This window comes from Pteropus vampyrus, unplaced genomic scaffold, assembly GCF_000151845.1.
Source record: "Pteropus vampyrus isolate Shadow unplaced genomic scaffold, Pvam_2.0 Scaffold24, whole genome shotgun sequence".
NCBI classification, from domain to species: domain Eukaryota; kingdom Metazoa; phylum Chordata; class Mammalia; order Chiroptera; family Pteropodidae; genus Pteropus; species Pteropus vampyrus.
In genome coordinates, this window is record NW_011888805.1 from 10,130,861 (window position 1) to 10,148,221 (window position 17,361).

At 36.7% G+C, this 17,361-nt stretch overlaps 1 protein-coding gene and 1 pseudogene across 1 annotated transcript in view; one reads left to right on the plus strand and one right to left on the minus strand.

Moving 5' to 3' along the window:
* MAP3K5 (mitogen-activated protein kinase kinase kinase 5) overlaps window positions 1–17,361 on the plus strand; it is a 168,962-nt gene that overhangs the window by 32,975 nt on the left and 118,626 nt on the right. The window lies entirely within an intron of this gene.
* On the minus strand, window positions 2,304–2,422 carry LOC111737171 (annotated as a pseudogene).

The window sequence follows — 17,361 nt, forward strand, 5'->3', positions numbered from 1 at the left end:
GGCCTATATGGTGCCAGATGAATTAGACTCGTTCTCTTCCTGAAAATTCATATCCTGTTGGACAAGACTGATAAATAAATGACAGATTCTAGGTTCATGGTAATTGCAAACTAAACTTTATGCTGTGGATGGTAGAAGACCTAATAGGAGGTCATGTTTGAGCTCAGCTTTTTGAAAGATGAGTGAGCATTCTGTTGATACTGAAGGAGGTCATCTAGCTGTGGCTATGATAATGGTCCTGAGATATTAAAGTCTAGATTCATTTTAGACAGCAGTACCTGCCAACCAGGTAACGTGGAATGATCATATTTTCACTGGTGACCTTAACATGTACCCTCGTGGGGCCCTAATAATTATTAAGTCAGTTTTACTATTTCACAACTTTTTAACCATATTATATAATTTGTATTGTTTCACTTTTATTTTTTAACTAAGATCAGTAATTTGCCTATAACTGTATGTGAAAAATATTGAGTAAGGCCACTTTACTGGCTGAATTTTCCATATATATATATATATATATATAATTATAATTATAGCAGCATTCCTATATTAATTCTATCTATCTATCTATCTATCTATCTATCTATCTATCATCTCTAGAGCCTTAAGCCTAAATTGGTGTTGATCTATTTAAAACAGTTTTAAAGTATTCCATCCCCTTTCTTTGCAAGTAGTTCTCTCATTTTTGACCAGAATTTCTGCAGAATAACTGCTTTGACTTTTAACTTCTTTAAATGTGTCTTCAATTTTTAATCTCAAAGTTACTATTTTTATTCTTTCAAGGATTAAATTCTGTAATTTATTTTCACCTTCATGCTTAAAAACACCTCATTGATATTATATAGTCCTTTATATTTTTTCTCGGATTTTGTTTGCCCTATGCCTTTTCTTTGCATATGTTTTGTAAAGGACCTCGCCCTATTTTTTTCAAAGAAAAATTTTTCCTTTATTTTTTTCTAAATAAATACATATTTGTGTGAACATACATAATAAACATTTGGAATTCATTATGAATTACAAGATCCAGATGTGGGTATATAGTGGTAAATATTAATATTTTTCCAAGTGACTCCTTTATCTGAAAACATTTCAAGAAGCTTATCAGCTAAGATATTCTTGATGCAGAAAAGTGGATAAAGGTAATTGAGGAAGGATATGAAATGGCTTACATTGCATACACTGTACCTACATGTATGCATTCACAGCTCTACAAGTGACTCAAAGAATACCGCTTTATTTAGGATTTCTCAGTTTGTGACAGAAAATGGAAATGTCCTTTTTTCAAAGAGTTGGCATTTTGGACTCTATTTCTTAGATCATACTAATAGTTGATATCACTACAAAAGGGCCACCATATATCTGATAGAACTGGGTTTTTTTTATAGCAGCATTTGCCATATTGGATAAAGTTTGTTTCACTGTATGCTTAAAACATTCTCTTTATCCTATTTATGGATGTTGTGTCAAAGTGTTTCATTATTCTAATGAAACCAATGGGCAACATGGGCATTACCTGGGTTCTAGTAAGAAAGGCAGAGTCTCACTACTCTCTCCTCCCACAACTGGATCAGAATCTGTGTTTTAACAAGATTTCTTGGTGATTCATGTACACATTAAATTTGAGAATACTAGTCTGCACTCACTATTTTTACTTTATAACTTCCCACTTACTTTCCCAATTCATTGTTTTTAATCTGCCAGTCTTATGAAAGACACTTATGACCTATTAATAGCTAACCATGCACACCACTTCTCAGCCTTTGTCATACATTTTCAGCATTTACCATCTTGATGGTTAGGCAGTTCTGTACAGTCCATTAGGAGTTACACTTTGAAAAGTACTTCTATCTCGTTTCACCCTAGAAAGCAACCTTTAATTCGTCCTTGGCTCCCCCTACATTTCTTGGCCAGAGCAAGTATGTTAAAAGAATTGGAAAAACTGTTGCCATAAGAAGGACTCAGATGTGTAACTTGGAGAAGAAATGTCAGGGATGCCAAGATTTGTTCTTAAATATCTGAAAGCTTTTGGAGGAAGGAAAAAAAGCTTTTTTATTTTTTTTCAGTGTAGTTTTAGGAAAGCAGAAGTAAAAGAAATGAATGAGTAGAAGTTAAAGAGGGACAGATTTTACTCTTGTATAAAGAAGATTGATTGATTTGTTTGTTTGTTTGTTTGTTTGTTTATTTATTTATTTATTTATTTATTTATTGCGAGGCAACCCTTGGTTAACCTCATAGACTGCAAGGACCTTGTCAGCTTACAATCTCTTATTTTTTAATATTTTTTTTATTTTATTTTTTTACACCTACAGCCCCTAGTCTTCCTATGTGGTCTCTCATCCAGGTACTAACCAGGCCCGCCCCTGCTTAGCATCCGAGATCAGACAGGATCGAGCTTGTTCAGGGTGGCATGGCCGTAGACTAAAGAAGAATTTTAACAAAGAATTTGAATACTCCAACAATAGAATGTAGTTCTTCCAACTGCATGTATTTAGCAGGCTGACCATCCTTGAGCTTCATCCATAGAGGGTGCTCAAGCCATGGCCTCTGGGAAAACTGAAGGGTTACTAGAGAGAGAGACAAATGAGTGATTTCTGCAGTCTTCTAATCTCCATCTTTTTGTTGTAGTGAAAAGGAAAGAGTATTATTGTACATGCTCAAATTATTTACTTTTTCCTCTTAATTAGTGATTATGCATAGATTTTTTTTTTTCTCTTTCTTGGGAATTAGAACCCTGTATGGGTTTCTCTGTATGGGCCACAGCTTTCTACTAGGATAGTTATTAGGATGCATACCACTTTCATTTTTATATCAGTATTCTTTTGGTGATGTTCAGTGCTTTGCTGGTCATTTTATTCTAATGAAACCAATGGACAAATGCCCAGGGAACAGTACTTGAAAACTCCTAGATCTCTAAGTTATAGTGTTGTAATTAATAGCTGTAGATATATTATAGTTTTGATTATCTTTTCTCACGTTTACCATTTTCACAGACGTCTAAAGGAACATATTTGTATTTGTGTACCTATTCAAAATATTATATATTTGCATTGATTCCTTTTTGCCTATTTATAGCGTAGACCTAGGGATATCGTATTGAATTAAATGTTTGGCCACAAACCTGCTGTATTTACCATGGAAAATATTTGTTTTAGAGAAGTCAAGAATTTAGGTACTAATCATTTTAAGTATCTAGTGATCCTCCAAAATGCATCTGGAGCTTATTTCTATCTTTCCATCACTATTGCTACCTCTCTAGTTCAAATATCCTCATCTCACACCTGAACCTATACAGGGGCCTCCCACCTTGTTTCTCTGCTTCTACCCTTCCCTACTTCCAGTAGCTGGCTGATCCTTTACAAATGTAAGTCCCATAAGCAGACTTTCCAGAAACAGTGTGGGTTTGAGCCAGAAAAAAACTTTAGAGATCAGCCTGATTTTTAGTAATTAAACTTGCAATGTGACTAAGAAATCATTGGATTTTGAAATTATCTAGATTAAATTACCTGCTACCAAAAAGGGCAGAATACATACCTTTATTGAAAATATCATTGCAAAATAACACACAGTTATGATCTCTATCCTTTGTGTGTGTGCTTTTTTTCCTCTGTGTGGCCAGAAAGCATTGAGCAAATAAGCAGTAGAAACATGCAGAATACCTACAGAAGAACAGAGACAGAAGCAGAAGCAAAAGCAAGTTCATGAATAAAGGGATTCTATTTTCAAAGTCCATCTTATGAATAGGGTTTTGTGATTTTCATGGTCAAGATTGTAAATGTGCTTGGAGTCATAGCATTTCTGTATCCCCAGCTCAGAGAAGTGGGGAGAAAGGGCCATTCAGTGGGAGAGTTACCACTTACCCGCTCCTTCCCCACAGCAATCAAAAGCAGAGAGCCGGCTGGCCTTTCATTTAACTCTGTGTGCCCAGATAAAAACCTCCTTTCTAGGCCACGTCAGTGTTACTTCATTATTGAAAAGTGTGTTCATGTGTTTAGGGTTGCAAGTCGAAAAGGCAAAGAATCTAGTTTTCCTCCCTCGAATTTGTGTATTGGTTAAATACATGATTACAATTATGTTTATCCCATTTTTAATAATTTAATATAGGAATATGGAAAAGTAGTCATATATTCAACCAATTTATAAGGAACTTTTCTAAACAGTATACATAACAGATGCAAAAGCTCCAATTAAATTGCTCAAAAATAAAAATATTTAATAATTGCCAAGTGTTTGTCAGCTGCTGCCCTGTCAGCATTCTGAACAGGAAAAAATGAGTTCCATCCAAACATAGCTTACACTGGTCTTCATTAAAAGAGCCATTTATTTTCATTAGTATGTAAGTGAATATTGTTGCCAAAATTTCTAAGGAGCACAATAATGGGTCAAAATGCTGAAATAAGCAGCTTGTGCTTTGCTTCTAAACAAGTTGCATAGTTGATGGATGAGTGCACACCCTTAAAGCAGCTTCCAAGTTGGTGCATCGCAACCTTATTGAAAATTAGAGTCACCTGATTCTAAAATACCCGATGCCCACGCCACATCCCAGTAGAAGTAATTAGGATCTCTGGAATGAGTACTCAGGCTCAGTGTTTTTCAAAGCTCCTAGTGATTACATTGTGCAGCCAAGGATGTGAATCATTCTTTAAATGACTAGGCCTTGCAGCTGCACTTCTTCTAACCAGGACTCCCAGGTGTGGGGTTGATGAAGGCTGTGTAGGGAGAATGTGGATGCCAGTTCACATTGAGACATACGGGGTCAAAGAAACCTGCTTTCTGCTATTGGAGTGGTGGCATGGACTAGCTTCTCCTTCTAGCATAATCTTAGGATGTCTGTGAGAGCTCTGTAGCTTCTGCCAAAGGAGCCTTCTTTATAAATCCTCATACCATGAATGCAGCCTTTATTTGGGACGAGTGTCTAGGGTTCTTTTTGTTGTTAATAGACTATTTTTTAGAGCAGTGTTCTGTGAAAAGGCCATATTTGCAAAGTGGCCCCCAAACGCTGAAGGAGAGAAGATGCTAGAGAATGAAGCAGCAAGTCCAGGTCGTTGGTCAAAGAGTTTAATAGGGAACTTATATACAGAAATGCAGTTTTGGGCAGCAGCAGCAGCATAGTCAAATCTCTGCATCTTTTACCCCCAGACTACCTGCTCATATTCTCCCTTAGAGATGAACCAATGTGCTAGGAAAGAAATATATAAGTTATCAGAAGGAAGAAAGAAACCACATAAGGGAGGCTCTGGTGCTAAGGTGAGCTAAGAGATAACATCAAGGGAGCCTTGACCTGGAGGAAGGGTTAATGGGAATTCTGTGATTAGCCCAGAGCCTCTGTACACATACCAGGGTTCACCTGTGGGAAGGTGAGGGAGGGTCAAGGGTCACCATTCATCTAAGAAGGTGGATTAACTTCAAGAAGGAGTTGGCTTTTCAAGATGGAGTCAGCTCTGTCGGCACAAGCAGTTTTAGGTTCACAGAAAAAGAGAACATAAGGTACAGAGATTTCCAGTATACCACCTGTTCCCAAACAAGCACAACCTTGCTCACAGCCAAAATCCCTGATCCGGGTGGTGCATTTAAAATCGATAAATCTACATCACTCAAAGCCCATAGTTTACATTAGGGTTTACTCGGTGTTGTACTTTCTGTGGGTTTTGAGAAATGTGTAATGAATGACGTGTGTTTACTATTATAGTATGCAGAGTAGTTTCAGTGCTCTAAAAGTCCTCTGTCCTCTGCCTGTTCATCTCTCTCTCCTCTCTAATTCCTGATAACCGCTGATCCTTTTACTGTCCATCATTTTGCCTTTTCCAGGATGTCATAAAGCTGGAGTCATACAGTATGTAGCTTCTTCATATTGGCTTCTTTCACTTAGTAAAATACATTTAAAGTCTCACATGTCTTTTCACGGCTTGATACCCCATTTATTTTGAGTATTGAATAGTATTCCAGTGTCTGGATGTACCACAGTTTATCCATTCATCCACTGAAGCACATTTTGGTTGCTTCCAAATGTTGGAAATTATAATAAAGCTGCTACATATCTGTGTACAGGTTTTTGTGTGGACATAAGTTTTCAACTCTATTAGATAAATACCAAGGAGCATGATTGCTGGATTATATGGTAAGAATATCTTTAGTTTTCTATGACACTGCCAAACTTCTTCCAATATGGCTATATCACTTTGCATTCTCACCATCAGTGAATGAGAGTTTCTGTTGCTCGACATCCTCATCAGCATTTGGTATCAGTGTTTTGGATTTTAGCCCTCCTGATGGGTATGTAATGGTACCTAATTGTTACTTTAATTTGCAATTTCCTAATGACATATGATGTTGGGCATGTTTTCATGTGTCTATTTGCCATCTATATATTTTTCTTTAATGAGGTCTCTGTTCTGATCTTTCGCCCATTTTTTAATCTGGCTCATTGTTTTCTTATTTTTGATTTTAAGTGTTCTTTGTATATTTTGGATGACAGTCCTTTTTCAGATGTGCGTTTTAGAAATAGATTTTCCAGTCTGTGGCTTCTCTTCTCATTTTTTTTAACAGTGTCTTTCACAGAGCAGACGTTTATAATTTTCATAAAGTCCAACTTTTCAATTATTTCCTTTGTGGATTGTGCCTTTGGTGTTGAATCTAAAAAGTCATTGCCATACCCTAAGTCATCAAAATAGTCTCCTATATTCACTTCTAAGAGTTTGATATTTTTGCTTTTTTCATTTAGGCCTATGATCCATTTTGGGTTAATTTTTATGAATGATTTAAGGTCTGTGTCTAGACTCCTCTTTTTTTCCTTTTTTTTTTTTTTTTTTTTACATGTAGATGTTCAGTTGTTTCAGTATCATTTGATGAAAAAGACTATTTTGGTTCTATTGTATTGCCTTTGTTCCTTTGTCAAAGAGCAGTTCACTATATTTATGTGGTTGTATTTCTGGGTTCTCTGCTTTGTTGATCTATTTGTCTATTTTCTCACCATTACCACACTGGATCAATTATGGTAGCTTTATAGTGAGTTTTGAAATTGAGTAGTGTCAGTCCTCTAACTTTATTCTTTTTCAGTAATGTGTTGCCTGTCTTGGGTCTTTGCCTCTCTACATAAACTTTAGAACTACTTTGTCAGTAGCTACAGAATAACTTGCCAGGATTTTGATTGGGATTGCATTGCATCTATAGATCAAGTTGGAAAGAACTGACATTTTAACAATATTGAGTCTTCCTATCCATGAATGTAGAAAATTCATTTATTCTTTGGTTTTCATCAGTGTTTTATAGCTTTCCTTATACAGATTTGTACATATTTTTTTAGATTTATACCTAAGTATTTCATTTTGGGGGGTCCTAATGTAAATGGTATTGTGTTTTTAAATTTCAAATTCTACTTGGTCATTGCTGGCACATAGAAAGGTAATTGAATTTTGTATAACCTCGAATCTTGCAAACTTTCTATAATCACTTTTAAGTTCTAAGAGTGATCAATTCTTTCATATTTTCTATGTAAACAATCATGTCATCCGTGAACAAAGACAGTTTTATGTCTTCCTTCTCAATCAGTATACCTTTTACTTTTTTTCTTATTTAATTGCATTAGCTAGGACTTTGAGTACAGTACTGAAAAGGAGTGATGAGAGGGGACATTCTTGCCCTGTTCTTGGTTTTAGTGAGAAATCTTTCAGTTTCTCACTATTAAGTATGGTGTTAGCTGTAGGTTTTTTGTAGACATTTGAACACAGACTTTTAGTCTCTTGATTCAGTAGCAAATTTTGAACATTGTATTCGGGCTTCCCCAGATGTAAGGTTCTCAATTATAAGTGATTATGATTAGAACGTTATATATAGAATAATTACAGATTTGTGCCCATCCCATATGGGTGTATGTGTGTATGTATGTATATGTGTATGCTAATTGTATAGCAAAAAACTTAGAAGGAAATACACCAAAAGACTTAGTATCTCCATGTGATAAGTTTTAATAAGAGATAATTTTAATATATATAATAATTTACTTATTTGATATTGAGAACTAAATATAGTATATTTTTGAGAGTTGGCAATATTTAGATTTTATCATTACCTAGATATAGTTTTATTATTTCATGAATTTAGTAAAGAGGGTTATGTTTCCAGGGTCATACTGATAGTCCATTTACCTTCAACCAAGACAACCTTATTGATAGAAAAGCAAGTACATATATGATAATGGTATATGATGAGAGTTATTGGGAATTCAACATGAGGAAGTAAATAATGAAATAGTAAATATTTTTCAGGAGTGAAAAATTTTCACCATTTTCATTGAACTCTCATTTCTAAAAAAAAGTAAAAATGAAGCTCTTCTTCAGAGTGATAGCATGCAAATAAATGTCAGAAAATTGCTCTTTTGTTATTCAACACTCAGGCTCCTTTCACAAGTCTGGTTTATTTATAATAGGCACAAAAGGAAAATCTGGACAATTTAAGAAAATACTTAATACTTTTTCTAAAAGCAAGCTAACATAAAGTCTGTTTCAGGAATCAGTAAAAATAAGCATGCAGGTTAATATGTGGGATTATAGATAGTGGAATTTCAGGTATTTTTGTTTGTTTTTTTTCATTGTCTCAATATTGTTCTGAAAGAAATCACAGTCATAGAAATGGTTGGGAAGAATATAGTCTTTCAAATTTGGCTGTGTGGTTTAAACCAGTTCCCAAACAGCATTTGGAACTTTTAGTCCAAGACTGAGGGGGCATGTGGTCTGCTGAAAAACCAGCTCTTCCTTGTTGATGTCTAAAAGAAACTTATCCCTGGCATGGATATTTTAAGTAAGAAATGGTAAGTAAACAGCAGAAACATGACAGGACAAAGATAAGCCCTTGGAGGAAAATGTAGATTCCAAATAAGGAAAAACATGATTAAAGGTGAAAGAGGGGCAAGGTAAAAAGAGAAACACGCACGTGCAAACATGTGCGCGTACGCGCGCGCGCACACACACACACACACACACACACACACACACACACACGGCGGGGTAGGGAGGGGAGGGGAAGGTAACTGAAGAAAAGGTGAACCATCCCAGCAAAATGAAATGCAATTCACTAGGAGTAGAAAAAGGGCTCGAGTTCAGAAACAGTCTCATCCATGCCATTTATACAGTTTTCCCCATTACCTTGGCCCGGGAGTTTATGTCTGAAAGTAATTTGAATAACATCCAGAGCTGCCATCTTCATCTGGAGAAAGCCCCAGGGCCAAGCTTAATGGAGTGACAGCAGCCTAGGGGGTTCTTACTGAATTTTTTGGCAGCTGCAGTCCCCCTGCTGATACTGCCCTGGGAAGGTGACAGCACAGTGGAATAGGAACTGCTCCACTGCATAGGGTGACAGAGTGCAGGGAGGCTCTACTAGAAATTACAGAGGTACAATTAACATAATATGGGATTGTTTGAAGCAAATCAGGATATATATTCAGTTGGCTGCAGTTCTTTGCCCTTGTCTGTCCCCTTCAAACCCCAAAGTAGTAACTACAAATGATTGTTTCCATATAGTCTAGAGTTTCTCTTAAAGATGTTCTTCAGAGATTTGTCAAGGCAGCAGAAGTGTCTGTTGAGAATAATGAAACTCATTTTATGGATTCCATATCTCTTGCTTATCTAACAGGAAAAGTATAGGAACCCATCTATAAATTATTGACCATTCTTTGTGGCGGGAATAAGGTGTGAAGGTACCTCCCAATCCGTGGCCCACTCACTAATAATGGCTGATATTCATTGAAGGCTCACTGTTGTTCTGCCCTTTCTGTGACAGGAACTGTTGTTATTCTCATTTGACAGAGAAGGAAATGGGCTGGGGTTGGAGGGAGAATGGATTCAGGCCCAGGGCTCCCAGTGATGTTTGCTGTGCAGCCAGAGTACAGACTCAGGCAGCTCAACTCCAGCTAGTTACACCTCACCTGATGGGAGGGTCACCTGGCTATTTGTAATGCCTGGTCAGTACTGACTACAGGTAGGCCTTGTTTATTACATCCATCTCTTTTTATTTCTGTACCTCCCTCAGATTCCATCACTTTGTTAGGGAAGCCGTAGCAACTAATCATTTCTCTCTGTTGTGTTTTCCAAATGCCCTATATTTTGTCATCATCACACTTAGCACGGTTTGTTTTTGAATGATTATTTGATTGTTTTCCTACTAGATCGTAACTTTCTGAAGGGAGGGACTGTGTGTGTGTGTGTGTGTGTGTGTGTCTGACTTTTTATCCCCTGTGGCCTGGCACCCAGTAGGAGACTAAGAAACATTGCTGTACCTCGTCATCTGATGTGTTGGAGCTGACAGAGCTATAGGTTACTGTCAGTTCAACAGCAGATGCTCAAGTACAGATAGACTGGCTGCCTGAACTCTGCTCACTGTAATTTTAGTTCTTTAGGTCGTTCCATTTTTGATTGTTATATATAGAAACAAATGCTGAGAAATCAGGAGATATATAGCTGTCTTTGAAATGAATTAATTTGGTTAGTGCCTTTGGCAAATATGCATTTTGTGCTCCTCACTGCCTCTGAATACTTGGTGGTTGCCATGGTGATGTTTTTATTGACTTACCTCTTGGGCCAAGGGCTACCAGGGAGATGCTTCTATTATTCAGAAGTCTTTCTTGTAGGTTGGTTTTAGTTTGTCTCTCCTTTCTTTAGCTGTATGAAATAAAAATTGCCTTCTTACCATCAAATGCCTCCTCTCCAGGATTTTCTGTTCAGCTCTTAGGAACCTTCTGCCTTCTAGTACACAGACAAGCAGGCACAGCTGTGGGATGGTGAGTGAAAGGGGCTATGAAATGAGAAGGGACCTGAACTCCCCTTGGACCAAAGAGTAGGAAAGATAACACACACGTCACTGGGATGCGCTTGTCTTCCCTACTATCTTCTCTATCTATCTTCCCTACTCCTTTGCAACTTAGAATGTGTAAAGGCACGGCAAAATGAAATATATCTCTTCTTAGTAAGAAAAAAGATTTTACTGAAAAGAATTCCCAAAAAACAATTGTTCAATTTGTTTCACTGCCTATAAACTTCCTGTAGGAAGAGCAGATAGCGTGATAAGTCTTCCCTTAGTCAGTGGGTGGAGGTGCACCTGTCCATTCTTAGGGGCGGAGCAGATATTCTGGCAGAGAGAAACTCCTGTCTTATGTAATCACAGAGCAGCCGGAAATGCCCCTCCTTCCACAGTCTCTGTGTACTGAAATATTACCATTTTCCAAAGCTTTGAAGCTGTTGCCCCTGCAGGCCACCTCAGAGACTCCTATCACAATTAATCACTCCTTCTGTGCTCCCATGGAACATTTACATATATCTCATTGACCTTGGACTTCTGCAGCTCACAAGCACTTGAAGATTATAAGCTCACTGAGGGGCTGGTGCTGATTTCTTTGACCCCTTCACAGTATCTTGCACAGAATAGACAGTAAACATTTGTTAAAATAAACAAGCATGGGGGCAGTGTAAAGGGAGCTCTTCCAGAGTGCTGTGCTGACTGGAACTGAAAGAAAATTGAGAAACCTCGGCCTCCTCTCTAGTGTGATAAGAAGCCATTGGAAGGCTCTAAGGAGAGCATAACTTAGAAGGTAGGTGATACACAGAAGAGGGGGCTGCTATGTCATTTCCTCCATGGGCTATTGCTGTGTCTATGAACTGGTTTATCCCATTTTCCCCATTCGAAGGCTAGCGAGTGGGGTCTTTTCTTCCATTCATCCGAGTGTGGCTGGCCTTTTAGATGTACTGACAGCTCCCTTTTAAAGTGATATTTTTATAATCACATTAATTGTCACATTAAAACAAACTAACTTTTTAACTGTCCTAGACGGTAAGTGGACTGCTTAAGACTGACTGTTTTAATTCTACTTGGAAGAAATGAAAAAGGACCTAGACTATTTCATTACGGTCAGTTAAGGTCAGCTACCTGTCTGTCAGCAAAAAAAGGATTATTAACAAATGAATGCTTTTAATTCTATACACTCTAATAGAGCATCTTCAAGAGAGAAGTTTTAAAATCCCCCTAAATGAATTGTTACACTCAAATGGAATGTCAACACATAAGCTGTGAAGTGAAATCGTTACTGGCAGAATCTTATTTACACATCTGTATGTTAACAGAATTACAGATACTCTTAGAAGATGTATAAATTTGAACAGAAATAGTGCACACTTGACTAGATGCTGATTGTTTGTTAGATGTTGAAAGTAACTTTGACAGAGTACAAAGAAAAGAAAAGCATGCATCTTTTAGAGATGTCGATGAATCCTGATTCAGAGAGGTTTCTACTTATTGATACTTTAAGAATCCTGGAGCACTTTGGAGCTTCCGGGCACTTATTCACACTTCTGAGATCTAACTGGGTTTATGAGTACAAGAGACGATGGCTATAAATGCAAGAAGGGGGCGGTGGGGGAAACACCTTTCAAACTGGCCTACTCACCAGGGTGAGTAATTGTAATTATTTCTGCCAAACAGTAGTGTGCAAGCTACTGTTCATTTTACAACCTGTATTCTTTCTATAGCAGGAACAGCATGCTGTTTATGGCTTGCAATCACATTTCTATTGCATGAGGAATAACACTCTTTGATAAAGAATACATACACTAGCAGTTCACTTTTTTCTTGTTTTAATATTATTAAATTACCATGTTGCATTTTTAATCTCTAAAAGACAAGGGCTCCTACCACAGTCTCTCATCACATTTAAAATAATTTATTATTCAAACATCTTGTCAGTTGTCAGATTTTCTCATGAATGTTATGATTTTTCAAAGGTTTTAGTAGAATCCAAATAAGGTCTATAATGTTGCAATTAATGATGTCCCTTAAGTCTTTTAATTTCTGATTTCTCCCTCCATCTCTGTCCCCCACCCTCTCTAATGTTTTTCTTGAGGAAATCAGGTCATTTTTCCTGTAGAATTTTCGATAATCTGAATTTTGTTGATTGTATCCCTGTGTTACACTGCTTTAACAGCTATTACTATTTATATAAACACAACACACGTACAATACAGTTGTTTTCCTAGACAGAGTGAGAAAATCTCTTTTTAATCAGAACAGCCTCAGACATGACAGAGATTGCCACAACCACCGTTGCTAGAGAATGGCGTCAGGCAATGTTCCAGTGTTCCCTGGCCACTTTCTGCTGTCTCTGTGTGAATAAGTTGTAAGGGTGTAAAGCAAGGAAGAATGTCACTCAGGATATACATCTATGAGGAACAGTCAGATTTTCTTCAAAAATTATCACAAATCAACTCTGTTACCTTATGTAATTTAACACAAGTGCCAATTAAATGAGGCAGATTATTTGATTCCGGTTGGCAGAGAGGACTCTTGTTTAAGATTCTTATAGTTCCAAAGAGCTATTCTCTGTACTTGGGAACTTCACTGAAACATAAACACAGACAGCTTTGAGGGTTTAATTAAAATTAAATATGAGAAAATGAAGAATGGCATGCACCATAACCACAATAACAACTACAGTAATCTAAAAAATCTGTTCAAAATTCTCTTGAGTAACTCTTTCAGTATCTAATGAAAACAGATTGGTTACTTAAGAACTGAAATGTATCATATAAAGTGAGTTTATAGAGATCTAAATTTATGATTATAGACTCTTAAATGCAGCATACCTTTGGGAAATACTGTAATTTCAAGAAGAAAAATAGTTTCAATGGTGGTACAGAAATTTTTACCACCAAAGCAGCCTTCTGTCTTATTTCTTCTTATAATATGCAGCATGGTTTTGGCACATAACAAACCTTAGAGTTCATTTTGACTCAACATTACATATTCTTTATAGATCATTAACCAGATCTCTTGTTACTGTCATAACATTAAAAAATAAATTCTTAAGGTATAAACCAGACCCTATATTAACTCAGAAAGAGATTAACACTTTTTGATATAGGACCTATTTGTATTTCTTTAATAAGCAGAATTATGTAGGGGATGGTTATGCCTATGGCCAGGGAAATATCACTTTATAAAGTACATACTATGCACCAAAGATATAAACTGTGATTTATCTACTTTGCTTGTACACTGATATAAAGGATTCACTTGAAGACTGAATCTGGTTAATTTACAAGGCTCCCCTAATGAGACAAAACTACCATCAAAATGCTGTGTGCTTGAAATTCTCCTCTAATACGAAGGAAAGATTCTTCATTAGCCCAGTCTTCCTTGTGACCAAGAATGTTCACTGTTAAGATTGAGATTTTAATGTCTAGTTAGGGATTTTGTTTATGGCCAAAATTGAAATTTATTCTCTATCTTCCTGCTTTTTATCATATGCTCCTTACTTTCATTTTAGGCAAATAGAAGTAAGGAAAAAATAGTAGTTTTTGTTTTTATAAAGCTTGGGTTTATATCTTGCTTCTGTTAAAGTAATAGCATCCTTACTATCTTAAGAGACAGAAACATTAACATAAATTCTGTTAAGTAAAAAAAGAAATGTATTGGGGTCAAGACTTTTGAGAGCAGAGGTAGTACTGCCTTCAGGGATGTTTCCATTGATGTCCAGAAGATGCAAGCTTGTCCCTGTAGTCCCCTGGCTGGGCTTTCCTCTTTGTTAGCCACCAACACTCCAGCACTATTCAGTGAGTCACCACTTAAATTGAAGGATCTCTGTATTCTTCCTTCCTCTTCATTATTTCTTGGTCTTTGCTTTTTATTACTTCCTTTCTGCCCTTAAAGTATCCTCCTTTTTTCCAAGGTTGATTTTTCTCTCCACCTTAGATCCCAGCCCATCTGTCTCATATGAGACTATACAGATCATCTCCATTAATTAGCTACCCCCTTTAAAATCATAATCTTTTAATTAATGTTCAAGAACACCATTATAAAACTAAAAAACTTTAGCTACCCCCTTTAAAATCATAATCTTTTAATTAATGTTCAAGAACACCATTATAAAACTAAAAAACTTTAGCTACCCCCTTTAAAATCATAATCTTTTAATTAATGTTCAAGAACACCATTATAAAACTAAAAACCTTTAGCTCTTTCTATCCCATTAAGTATTTATTGTCTGAGCTCTTGGTTTCCTTATTGAATGTTAAAATGCCTACTGTGGACCTTAGTAAATGTTAATCCTCTTCCTTTCTCTGCCAGTCTTCTGGAGAATCATCTATGTGTATTACCTCCATTTCCTTACCTTTTATTTAGCACCTTTAGTTCTACTGTACTCACCTTCCTTATCATGCGGCTTCTTTATAATCCTTGTGGTAGACTGAAAATGACCCTCACATTTGTGCTCCAAAATTGATGTCAAAACCCTGGAAACTGAATGCTAACTTATTTGGAAAAAAGGTCTTTGTAGATCTGACTAAATTAAGGGTCTTGAGACGAGATGATCCTAGATTATCTAGATGGGCCCTAAATGCTATCACAAGTATCTTTATAAGAGAGAGGCAGAGGGCAGTTTGACACCACAGATGCACACACCACAAGCTAAAGAATGTTCCAAACTACTAGACTCTGGAAGAGGCAAGGAACAGATTTTCGCCGAGATCCTCTGGAGGTAGCATGGCCTTGGACCTGCTGACACCTTGATTTTGGACTTCCAGCCTCTAGAAGAGTGAAAGAATACATTTCTGTTGTTTAAAGGGACCAAGTTCATAGTAATTTGTCATAATGGCCATAGGAAACTAAATACAGTTCTCTTTTAACATTCTTGGCAAAATTATTGACTGGAAATGAGTTAAGTTTTCACAAAGTGAACCAGCACCCAGCACCAAATCAAGAAGTAGAACCTTACTAGCTCTCCAGAAGAACCACTTGAGTCCTCTGTCGGCCGCTGATTGTCTCCCACCAAAGTATCCACTGTTTTGACTTTTAACTTCATGTTTTGAACCGTAATATAGCATGACTCATAAAGTACCTACTCTTTTGTGTCTGGATTCTTTCCCTTAATCTGTTTCTGAGATTCATCCATTTGTGTGTGTTTGTTGATTTTTTATTCCCATTGCTATATAGTATGTTGTCTGTATATAGCACAGCTTATTTTTCTATTGTTGATTGTTTACAAATATTGATATTATGAACATACATTACATGTCTTTTGGTGAACATATATCTGTATTTCTATTGCATATTTAATGAGGAAGGGATTTCCTGAGTGATAGATACCTTCTCATTTTTTTCTATACTCTCTGAGTTAGCAATCTCATTGATACCTACTGCTTCAACTAACCCATCACTGTGACTCTTAAATCTATTCTGATCTCTCTGCTGAGATCCATCACTGTGACTCTTAAATCTGATTCTGATCTCTCTTCTGAGATTCAAAATGTCATCTTTTAGTTAGATACACATACACACACTGTTTAGTTTTTCCCAATCTAAACTCAGATTTCTACCAAAAACAAAACAAAACAAAACAAAAACAGTTCTTCCCCTTGTGTTGTTTATTGTGGTGATGGAATGTCATCAATCTTAATCATTCAAGTTTGAAACAGAACCATCTTTAATTCTTTCTTTAACTATCTTGCATTTACCAAATTCCTAAAGTCTCCTGATTTTTCCACCATGTTGTCTCTATATTAGTGTAGGGGCACAGTCTCCCTTGAATGACTCCTAACCAATCTCAGCTTCCAGTCTCTTTCATCTGTCATCCATCCACAAAATCTAAGTATATCTTCCCAAAACTTTGATCCTGCCACATCTTTTTTCAAACCTCTTGGACATGGATGGATTACTGCTGATTATAGAATCAAGTCAAACTTCTCTATGTTGGCTTTCTATGCTTTCAAATTTGATTTCAACACCATTTCTCTGAGTAATTATTCATATGAGCTTCATCAGGTGGTATTGAGTTACATATTAGCATTGTCTTCAATAACATTTTTATGATAATTTGATCAAAAGGCTTCCTATGAACATTTCTTATCATGGCTCCATGTCATAATCACGTACTGAGAGTTTACTGTACCCAGCACACATGTAATCTTTATAACAGCTTTGTGTGGCAATTACGTGTGTTATTTTCCTTAATATATAGTTGAGGAAACCATAGCTCAGAGAATTTAAGGTATTGTCCAAGGTCATCCATCCAGCAACTTGATAAGGAGTCAAACACTGGTAGTCATGAAACAGTTTTTCTGTTGTTTGCATAGTCATCCACTGGACGTGGGGAGAAGGGTTTCCTTTCAGTTTTTCACCTCTGTGGTCTACTTTTCTGAAGCTGTGTTTCCTGGGAGAGAGCTGTGGTTCTAGGTCCTACTGTTCTGGGATGGGTGCCTCCTATGGATGTTGCTCTTTCCCCCTGATATTCTCTAAAGCTGCAGCATCATGGCCTGAACTCTTGCAGCTATTGCCTGCATAAGGGGACTTTAGTTCTTATAACACCAGTATTGTTTGGTTCTGCTC